We start from the raw sequence: 9,963 nt of genomic DNA, 5'->3' as shown, positions 1-9,963 counted from the left end.
TCCTAATTTAGATCAGAGGAGTCTGATAGCCAGGTTTGGTAGCAGGGTGAGGGGGGCCACTACAGAACTGGCTGCTGTGAGAAGCTGCTGGAAGCCTCCTGTGTCTGACAGAGCCAATCTCAGCCAGCTCCAAGACAGACCCACTGCTGGTCAATGCCAACCCATCAGTGACAGTGGCAGCACCTCTGGGACAACATATTTAAGAAGGGGAAAATGCTCACCACAACAGCAAAATCAAGCAGCAGGAGAGAAGAGAGGGAACAGGAACAACCCTGCAGACACCAAGGTCAGTGCAGAACGAGGGGCAGCAGGCGCTCCAGGAGCAGCAGCAGAGATTCCCCTGCAGCCCCTGGTGAAGGCCAGTGAGGCAAAGCTGTCCCTCTGCAGCCCAGGGAGGTCCATGGCAGAGCACAGACCCACCTGCAGCCCTTGGAGCGCCACAGCAGAGCAGGGTGATGCTGGTTAGAACAGGGTGCTAATGACACCAATGTTGGAGGTTTGAGGAAAGCAAATACTGAACTGAAAAAATCCACCAAACAACATGATACAACAAACTGTAAAGCAATTAATAGCTAAGTGTTTATTCATTAGATAATTTAACTTCATTATAGTCTATGGATCCTAAAATGGGAAATATATCTACAGTAGTTCCTTTGTAAATCAGCATCCTTAAATCTTTCATGTACACATATTAAATGCTTTATCTTTGAAAATAAAACATGAGAGTAAGAGCTATAAATATGGAGTTCACTGAACACTGAAGCCTTAAAACACCTATATTACCTCCATTGCTTCTGTTTTTGATGAAGTGCACATGAGCATCCCCAGCTCTTCAGGGGAGTTTCACAGCAATAATGGGAGCTGTCTTCATGGCAAAAAGCAAACAAGCTTACACAGATAGAACAGGGGCAAGACAAGCTTAAAGCCATCTACAAACTTTGTTAAAGAATCTAAAAAGAAAAGAGGATATACCATTTAAGGTGCAGTCAGAAAGCTACTGCTAACTGGCAGGAGGCAGCTGAACACATTTTTTCCACAAGAGAAAGCTGCAGCTCATTGGTTTAGCTGAATGCTCATCTTTCTCTGGGATGTCAGCTGACACACAAGATTCCAGCTAAAACAACAACTGGGAAGAGATGAAGTTTAATATTGGATCTGTTGTGCCATTAGTACAGATGCTCATGGACTCTTACTCATCTGAGCATCTCAAGCAAAGTAAGTTGAAAAAAACATTAACTTAGCAGGTCACAAACAAAGTATTGAGAACTACAGTTTCAGTTTTTGAACACTCTCTATGAAGAGCACAACACAGACAAGACATCTACACTGACTGTACAGAGCACAAAAAGCATTTCCATCCACGATAATATTTTTAAAAGCTGCTCCTTACACTATAAAGTGCAACATGGCCATGACACTACTGCAGTCTCAGAACAGAGATTCACATGCATATTGGTTAAAGCCTGCTTTTAACCAACAGAGAAGCAGCTTACAAACCTCAAATAATTGTCATATAACAAATGTTTCCTTTATCACATGCAAGAATAACAATTTCTCCCTGAAGAACAAGAAGTCTTTTATCTCAATATCCCCAAACTGAAAAGAAACCAGAGAGAATTAGGGCTGCCACTGCAAATCATGCTGGTCTCTCAATGTGTCTCATACATCCTGCTTTGCTAGATCACATCCCAGCATTTCTCTCTCTCAAATCCTAGACCACAGTATTTCCTGCCACTACCATTGCTTTGAACAACTTTATCATCTTCATTTCCTTTTACACAATGTCTATAGTTTAAGCAAAACTAGAAATTTATGTTTCACATTCACGCAAATTCCTCTTCCCATGGTTCCCTCCAGGACCAAATCTGGTGACAAAAGTGTAGTGGAGAATGCAAGGCAAATCATCCCTGCTTTCAGCTCAATGGACCAAAAAGGCTTCAGCAGCTTGCAGCAGTCTGAAACTGAAATGTTGACTCTTGAGTGAGAGGGGAATCAGGGGTAAGAGGAAATGAAGTTACCAATCTACAAAGTTGACAGAACCTGAACAAATACTACACTCTTGGGGTCATCTTTAAAAACTGCCTTAAATTAAGCTGTGCAACACAAACTGGAAAGCCTAAGGCCCTGCAAGATACTGAACTTGTGCTTCAGAAGAAGTGGGATAATTAGTGCTCTACAAAATCTCCAACAGAAAGATGATTCACTTAGTCCTTGCCTCATTTGTGCAAGAAGTTCAACATTCCTAAAATATAGTTGAGGAAGAGGCCAAGACTCCAAGCAGTTCCAGCCCAAGTGGTGATTTACAACCTCACCAATTACCAGAACTAGCTAGTAGGCTCACTCGCGTTTAAATGCATTTTTCTGTCATAAAATTGCTAGAGTCAAGATGATTTCCTCTCACTTGTCTTTCACACAGGAAACTGATGAACATTGCATGCAAGAATAGGTTTATCTCCAAACTGTACTCACCAGCAAGCCTGTATGTCTATCACAAGTTTAGACAGCACACATGCTCATTTTGATCATCTGACAGGGAGATAGTAAATGGTGAAGAAAGGATCATTCACAACTAGAAACTGCAGATGCATTCTATTTTTTTAATGAAATAAGGACAGATGAAAGTACAAGGGACAGTACTGTATAAAAAATAACAATCAGGAGAGCAGTATTTCATAGAAGCCCACAGTGTCTGCAGTTATGAACTGGTTTTCATACACCCAACCACATTCTGGTTTTGTATAAACTTCACATGTGACATTGGAGCCTGCCTTCTCCTCAGCTACACTGTCACTGCTGTCTAGAACCATACAACACATCAAGGGCTCTCACCACCTTGCTGCGTCACCATCTTGTTTCCCTTAGAACTTAACAGCATGCCAAATCTTCACAACATCTGAGTCCTTCTATTTCCTTTTTTTTTTTTAATTAAAGGAAAATTGACCACCATTATAATGAACTATTTCTCAGTTACTTCTAAAGAAGAAAGGATGTGATAAGCGCAAATATTTTACATTTTTACTATAACTCACGTTACTCAAGAGAGGAAGTATTGAAGAACTGCAATAACCAAATTCCCATTTCAAATATTACTGAAGGTGACTTGAATTATTTTGATAGTCTTCTGCAACTGAAACTGTGTAGATTGATGCTTGAGATAATGCAAGTCAGTAGATTTCATTCCTACAATTCAAAGTTGCAGGGGAAAAATATTGATTCCATAAGAGAGACATTAAAAAATAAAACCAAAAACAGAACAAACCACTGCTTGCTTACATCAAGTGTAAAGTCAGACTCATTTACAGTTGTGAGATAGTATTTCTTTTGTTTATGTATTTGTTGTGAAGTTTCCCTTCCTTAGTTACGCTATAAAGCAGCTCTGTGTATCCTACAGATGATGCAGAGTTGCATCTCACACTTTAATTAGGCTGATCTTACACACAGGAATATTCCTGTGCTCAGATCCAGCATGACAGAGGACCCAGCATGCTCTAATGGCCACTAAAGATAGTGCTTCACTCAATATCACTTAAGCCTTCTAGGCCTCAACAGCCAAATCCTTACTTCAGTAATTGATTATTTCACCATAAATACTTAACATTGCTCTAATGCAGGAAACTTTGATGTCAGCCTCTGAATACTGTAATAAAGCAACCCAGAAGCACAGCCTGTACTGCACAGAGATGCATTTGGGATCTTGAGCACAGCAAACTGCTCTGCAGTGAGATACAGGATGTTAGTTTATACAGAGTCCCAACAGTATGTTAAGTAACAGAGCTAACACACTGGTGGTTTCAGCACTCCAGAGATTCCAGATTTTCTAGGTGAGCAGGTGTGCTAATTATATGTCTCCCATAAATATTACTCCTTGAGCAGAAACAGCTCAAGGAATTGGAACATCTCCAATACAGCAGTAGTTGCTGCAGGGAGAAAAACCCCAGGATTTAGAAAACTAATGGAAATACCATTTAAAAACAACAAAGAAAAGGCAGGTATTAAAGGCTACATAGTGTCTATTTCTACTGAAGTTTCACTCTGGACGAAAATAATTTACTGTATAAGTTAATGTCCTGCTCAACCAACATCCCTAAGCTTTACCATGACAGATTCTTAGATGGAGCAGGAAGAAGCTACTTAGATGGAGCAGGAAGAAAGACTAGCTAAAAATCCCTTTCTATAAGTGTTCTCCAAACCCAAATGCCCTTTCAGACCTCCCCCAAACACACACAGGAGTGGAAGGCACTGTGTTCCAGGGCAGTGGCTACCAAAGACTGCCAAGTACTTTCACAAAGCATGTGAGGCAACATAACTACAGGCAGGAGGAGTTAAATCTGAAACACAGCTAGGGTCATGGACCCACAGGACACTGAGAAGGCTATCAGCAAGGTAAGCCTTCATCCAAGCACAAAATTAAAAAAGTGATTTTAACTGAGCCAAAACAACAGTCAGAATTTGCTCTATTCTGCAGACACCTTTAACAATCAGTTTTATATATTAACTGGACTGGCAACTCCACTGCCAGCTGTGGATGCAATACCTGCAATAGCTGTTTGAATGTTACAATTTATTCCTGAGGCTACCAGAAGAAGTTAATTAAATATAGCAATGCCAGAGGTGACAACTGTGGATAGCAGTTTTCAGGTTCATAGTTTTCCCAATAACTGTTGCTGTAACTCAGTAAGCTCCACAAGCAGCACAAATGCCAGACATCAGCTCTTTCACTGTTACCACCTGAACTTGACTGATGACACAGGTCAAAGCACAAGGGGTGTGAACCACTGCTCTTGATAAGGTGGAGAATACAGTGGGTTTGTTTTGAGAGCTAGAACCTGTGGCTGGATGTACAGAACGGGAGCACAGCAATCAGGGAAGCTCCATACAGACTCCCCAGAAAAGGTACAGCTGCAGAATCTGACCTTATCATCTTGAGAGTGAGTCATCAGCCAGAAATCCAAACCCAAACAGTGCCACCACTAAATCCCCAAACTGAAGTCTAGCCTGGACTTTTCATGAGAACATTCTCCTTTGACCTTGACAAGCTGGTAGGTTTGACTCATGACAAGTTATGGCCCTTATCTTCAAATGCTGGTAGAAAGGCTGCAGCCACTATCACAACTTAGTGTAATGACAAGAAAAGAAAATAAGCTCATTTTTCAGAGCTCAAAACAATTCTGTTTTCATGTTGATGAAAAAACTCATGTTAAACTACATCTGAGACAGCCTTGTTCTAAAAAGATCAAAGCTTACTTTTAGCCAAGATTAAACTTTGAATGAGACAATTCTTTACTAGCCTGTATCCAGAAAAATGCTTTTACTTGAAAAATTCTCAGTAAGAACAACTGTGCACTACAAGTCACACAACTGCTACTCACACAACTCACCTTTGCTCCTCTGCAGCCAAAAATGTCACAAGATCAGCATAAAGAAAGACAAATACTGCTAAGGTGACAAGAGAAGGGGAAAAAAAAAAGAAAGCTTTCTGCCAAGTGAAGTCTTTCTACCATCACTGATGATGTTACTCTTGAGCAACATTCAATTATCTCCAGGGTCGGTGTACCCTCACATACCTACCTGACCAAAATAAGAAGCCTGGTGACTTTGCAACACATAACAGCATTATGGCAAACTGTTTATACAGACCTGCAAAAGATCTATTTGCTCTGAATGCAAAAGATGACTGTCAAATGAAACTTAACAGAGCATAAAGTACAGTTAAATCAGGCTTAAGAGTCACTTTCAGATTTTGCTGCCTGAAAACGGCATCTGTAACTCAATCATGGAGTTTCCAGCTACTGTTTAGAGGTCAAAAGCCTGGGAATGCCTTTAGGACACACAAAGACACTTCACTTTTGGCTTCAGACAGTCATGAAGAGTCTCATGCTCAGAGCAATATCCTCGGGAGTTTGAACTGGTGCGAGGGTTTATAATATAATAATGGAGATGCTTCTTGCAGTGTTAACTTTGTGCTGCTTTCGGTTATGCAACTTCTGCTGCTGTATTAAAGCAGCAAACAAATATCTGGCATATACACACGTTCAAAGGGTTACAGTCTCCCCTAAAAAAATTTTTGTTTTAATAATAGAATTACACTGGGTAGTTAGAAGAATTTATCTGGAAAAGTCACAGCCGGCACTGCACAGGAGAGTCCCGAAGTTCAAAGCCCTCAAAGTTCAGTCATCGACTGGCTTCCAAACCATCGCACATCACAAAAAAAGCAGATTTGTGTGATGAGAGAGCGATGGGCAAGCACGCCTAGGGAACCTTGCGCTGGCAAGCGGCGCTGCACACTGACAGCAGCGCCCGAGCCCCTGAGCAGCAGCAGGAGGGCAGAACCCCAGAGCTGTCCGGGCTGGGGGCACCTCCGGAGAGCACCGGGCCCAACGCCCTGCCAAGGCACGGCCACCCGGAGCAGGGACACAGCAACGCGGCCAGGTGGGGTTGGGATGGCTCCAGTGACGGAGCCTCCACAAGCAGCGGGCAGCGCAGGCTGCTCACGGCAAGGGAAGCCCCGCAGGCACTGACCTCCGGGACCGCGGGAGGGCAGCGGGACAGACAGACAGACACGGGAGCCGCCCGCAGCGCCGTGGGATGGACGGCGACAGGGGACCGTGTCCGCGGCCAAAGTCCTCCCTCCCCGTCCTCCTCCCGCACGCAGCCGCCGCCTCAGGCCAAGCCCTTCACGGTCACCCGGGGGAGCGAGGGGGCCGAGACGGGCAGCAAGGGCGGAGGACAGGCCAGGGGAGGGCAGGGGACAGCCGGGGACGGGTGACCGTCGCTCCACCGGCGGCTCCTCCCTTCCCTTTCCCTCCTCTTCGGCAGGTGCCAGAGCCGCGCCACCCCCGTCCCAACGGGTCACTCACAGCTTTAGGCTGGCGTAGGCCGCCGCTGCCGTGGTTCCCACCGGTGCCGCCGTCGCCATCCGTCCCCTCGGGCTGTCCCCGGCCGCGGGCTCCGCTCCGACCCGGCCGCTCCCACCCTGCCCGACTGACGCGTCCCTGGGCCGGAGCGACGGGGCCCCGCTCGGGACAAACCTCCGCGGGCGCGCTGGCGAGCCCAGGCCGGGGCACCGCCTATGGCAGGGGAGGGCGGGGCCGGGCGGGCTCTCCAGCCCCACCATTGGCTGAGGCGGCGAGAGAGAATTGTGCTGAAATACGCGGGGGCAGCAGCGCCTTTCGAGCAGGGCCAGTGGCGCAATGGATAACGCGTCTGACTACGGATCAGAAGATTCTAGGTTCGACTCCTGGCTGGCTCGGCTGCTCCTTTTTCACTCCTTTCCGTAATTTTTTTTTTTTTTTCTTTTCTGCTTTCAGCGAAGGGTGCTGCCTACAGTCCCCCACTTCTTATATGCCCGCCGCTGCCACATCTTTGGCCTCAATGCGGGAGTGTCCAAACCTCCCAGGGCTGGGTGGTGTTACAGAGCTTCCTGCCCTTGGCAGTGCCCCAGCTCAGGGACAGCTGCTGCCCACCTGGCCACCCTTCCTGACCCTGCAGGCTATGGGGTTTGGCAAGGACCAAACCTGGGGCACCTCCTGGCCCACCACATCCAGCTCTCTGGAAGTCATGCCCCAGGTTTGGGCAGCTTCTTGCCCCATGGACGGGGAACTATAATTAGTTATTCCTATGTATTTGTTTCATTTTAGCTGACACCTCCAAGCTGCTGTGTGCTGCTTGTCCAACATCCAGTCTTCGGGTCTGAGGCATCTGGTAGCTGATAGCAGGGGCACCATGGGAACACCACCCAAAACCCTCAAGGAACCCACCCCCACCGATGCTGCAAAGGAGACTCCCATGCTGGGGTCAGAGCCTGCTCCCACGTGCAGCACATCCCTCCCCACACCCTCAGCCTGGGACCTGGGCCTCCCCAGAACAATGCCAGAGCAGGACAGCTTCCAATGGAGCTGCAGCAAATACCAGCTGCCTGCAAAGGACTAGAAATTCCCAGTGAACCCCACTGAGGTGGGGGGACAGGCGTAAGGAAGAGGTTGGGAAACCATTATTCCACAGCATAACTCCCCCCACCATGGACTCTGGGCAATGACAGTCATTTTAAGTTTAGGAAAGACTTGACTCTGAGTGTTGCTTAAGATACTGTCTTTAATCACTGAAATCACAACAGGCCAGTGGCTACCGGTCTCCATTCTTTATAAATACTTAACAGCACATATGGAAAAGAGGGCTGTGTTCACAGGAGGCTAAGGTTAGTTACACCAGCACAAATCCTAAAATACTCTCTCCTGGAGCTGAGCTTTGAAGGAACATAAAATAACTAGTACCATTCAGTATCGTTAGGCAGGCTCTGGATTTGCTTTCTGGATGCAGAAAGGCAGAGCCTGGGGGTGTGCCTGGGTCCCTGCCTGGCCCTGCTCCGCAGACCTGCTGCGTGGGGAGGAGGGCTGGGCTGGCTACTGCAGCCCTGTCATCCCTCCACCAGGGCCACAGGGCATTCCTGCCTCTACAGGACTCTCTGCCATGGATTTGCACGTGGGGACAGGTTCTTCTCATCTCCTGTCGTGTATGAGTGGGTTACAGATGCATTGCCACACCAACTTCTGGCTGCCCTGGAAGCAAGCAGGGTAAGGATTTTTATTGCTGAGGAAAGCTTTGCTTCTCCTTAGGAAAAGGGTGGGAGAGCAGTTCCAAGCTCTGTCTGGGCTCGTGACAGGAAGATGTCTGCCCAGTCAGCTTCAGTGAGGACAGCCAGAGCCATTGCAGCCAGCGAGCAGCAGGACTCAGAAATGGAAAAGGAAAATGAACAAATGCTGTGCCATGATGAGATGCAAAGCCCTTCCCAGCTTCTCCCAGTGGCACTCACAGGACGGGGGAAAGGGAAGTGTATCTGGTCATGGCCCTTCCCTGCCTGCAGGTACTGACTCCAGGGCTATTGCCCAGTGATGAGGCCTGGGTCAACGTGGCGTTACATTCGTGCACAGAAAGTTCCTCAAAAGGCACCTAAAAGCACTCGGCATGGGCACAGCGGTGTGAAAGGCAGGTGTGCCATGGGCAGCACCTGCCACACAGCATGTGCATGGACACAGCTGCACACAGCACCCCAAAAGTGAGCACATAGCAAGTTGTCAAGGCCCACACGGTATTTTTTTTTTTTTTTAAAGATAATCCTTTCTTTGGAACGGCCAGCCAGACCCATGGCAGCTCTTGGAAGCCCAGTTTCCCCCTTTCAAGGCTGCCACATCACACCTGACTGCTGATGAAACTCCATCATCATTTACAGACTAAGCAGCTATTCACTTCGTAGTAAAAAGATCTAAAAAAAAAAAAAATAAAAGAGCATTTAAATCTTGAAAGACTGGGAAAACGTTTTAAAAGCCCCCAAATGAAATTCAGAAGCTGAAGAGCCACAGATCTTTTCAAATGCTCTTTACCAGAGTGTTAGAAACTGCTGTTCCTTGTGTTTTAACATCAGGGCAGCTTCCCAAAATGCTTTGATCACAGGTGCTTCTTACACTTTACATTACACAAAAATGTCTGCTGCTTCTGTAGCTGGGCCTTTCCCCCGGCTCTTATGCAAAAATCCCTATTTAAATGAGTTTCTGTGTTTTAAGCAATAGAAATTTAACATCATGAATGAACATGATCTGAATGAAAAAATCTTTTAAGCTCTGATTCCTGAAAGCAGGCTTCAGGGAATTCACTTGAATGACTATTTGCATGAGAGTTACTCATTAACAGCACAATGGGACTTCCAAGGGTCCCTTAATTTAAAGCCAGTCAGAAGAACTTGCTGGGGGAGGAACCAAGACTAACATTTCATAGCATGTTTTCATAGCTTCTTAATAAATTAAAAGACAACAAGAATCATGTGAACAGCAAACCCCAATGTGCACCAGCCAGGACATAGGAGGAATTTAATATGTTTTTTGAAATTCTTGTGAAGAGGACACAAAGTGTCACACCTCCAGCTCCAGAGCTATTTCTCCCTTTGGGGGAGCTGCCTGAAGGCAGGCAGGG

General features: G+C 46.3%; 1 non-coding gene across 1 annotated transcript; it reads left to right on the top strand.

The window, feature by feature from the left end:
• The first annotated feature begins 7,176 nt into the window (after positions 1 to 7,176).
• TRNAR-ACG (transfer RNA arginine (anticodon ACG)) lies at positions 7,177 to 7,249 on the top strand. Its single transcript has one exon. It is a non-coding gene; the product is annotated as a tRNA-Arg (tRNA).
• The last annotated feature ends 2,714 nt before the right edge of the window (positions 7,250 to 9,963 follow it).

This window comes from Melozone crissalis, unplaced genomic scaffold (assembly GCF_028551555.1).
Source record: "Melozone crissalis strain CALT ecotype California unplaced genomic scaffold, PUWL_Pcris_2 ptg000016l_1, whole genome shotgun sequence".
Taxonomy (NCBI): domain Eukaryota; kingdom Metazoa; phylum Chordata; class Aves; order Passeriformes; family Passerellidae; genus Melozone; species Melozone crissalis.
Note: the sequence above shows the minus strand (reverse complement) of the source record. Positions and strands in the feature narration are given on the sequence as shown.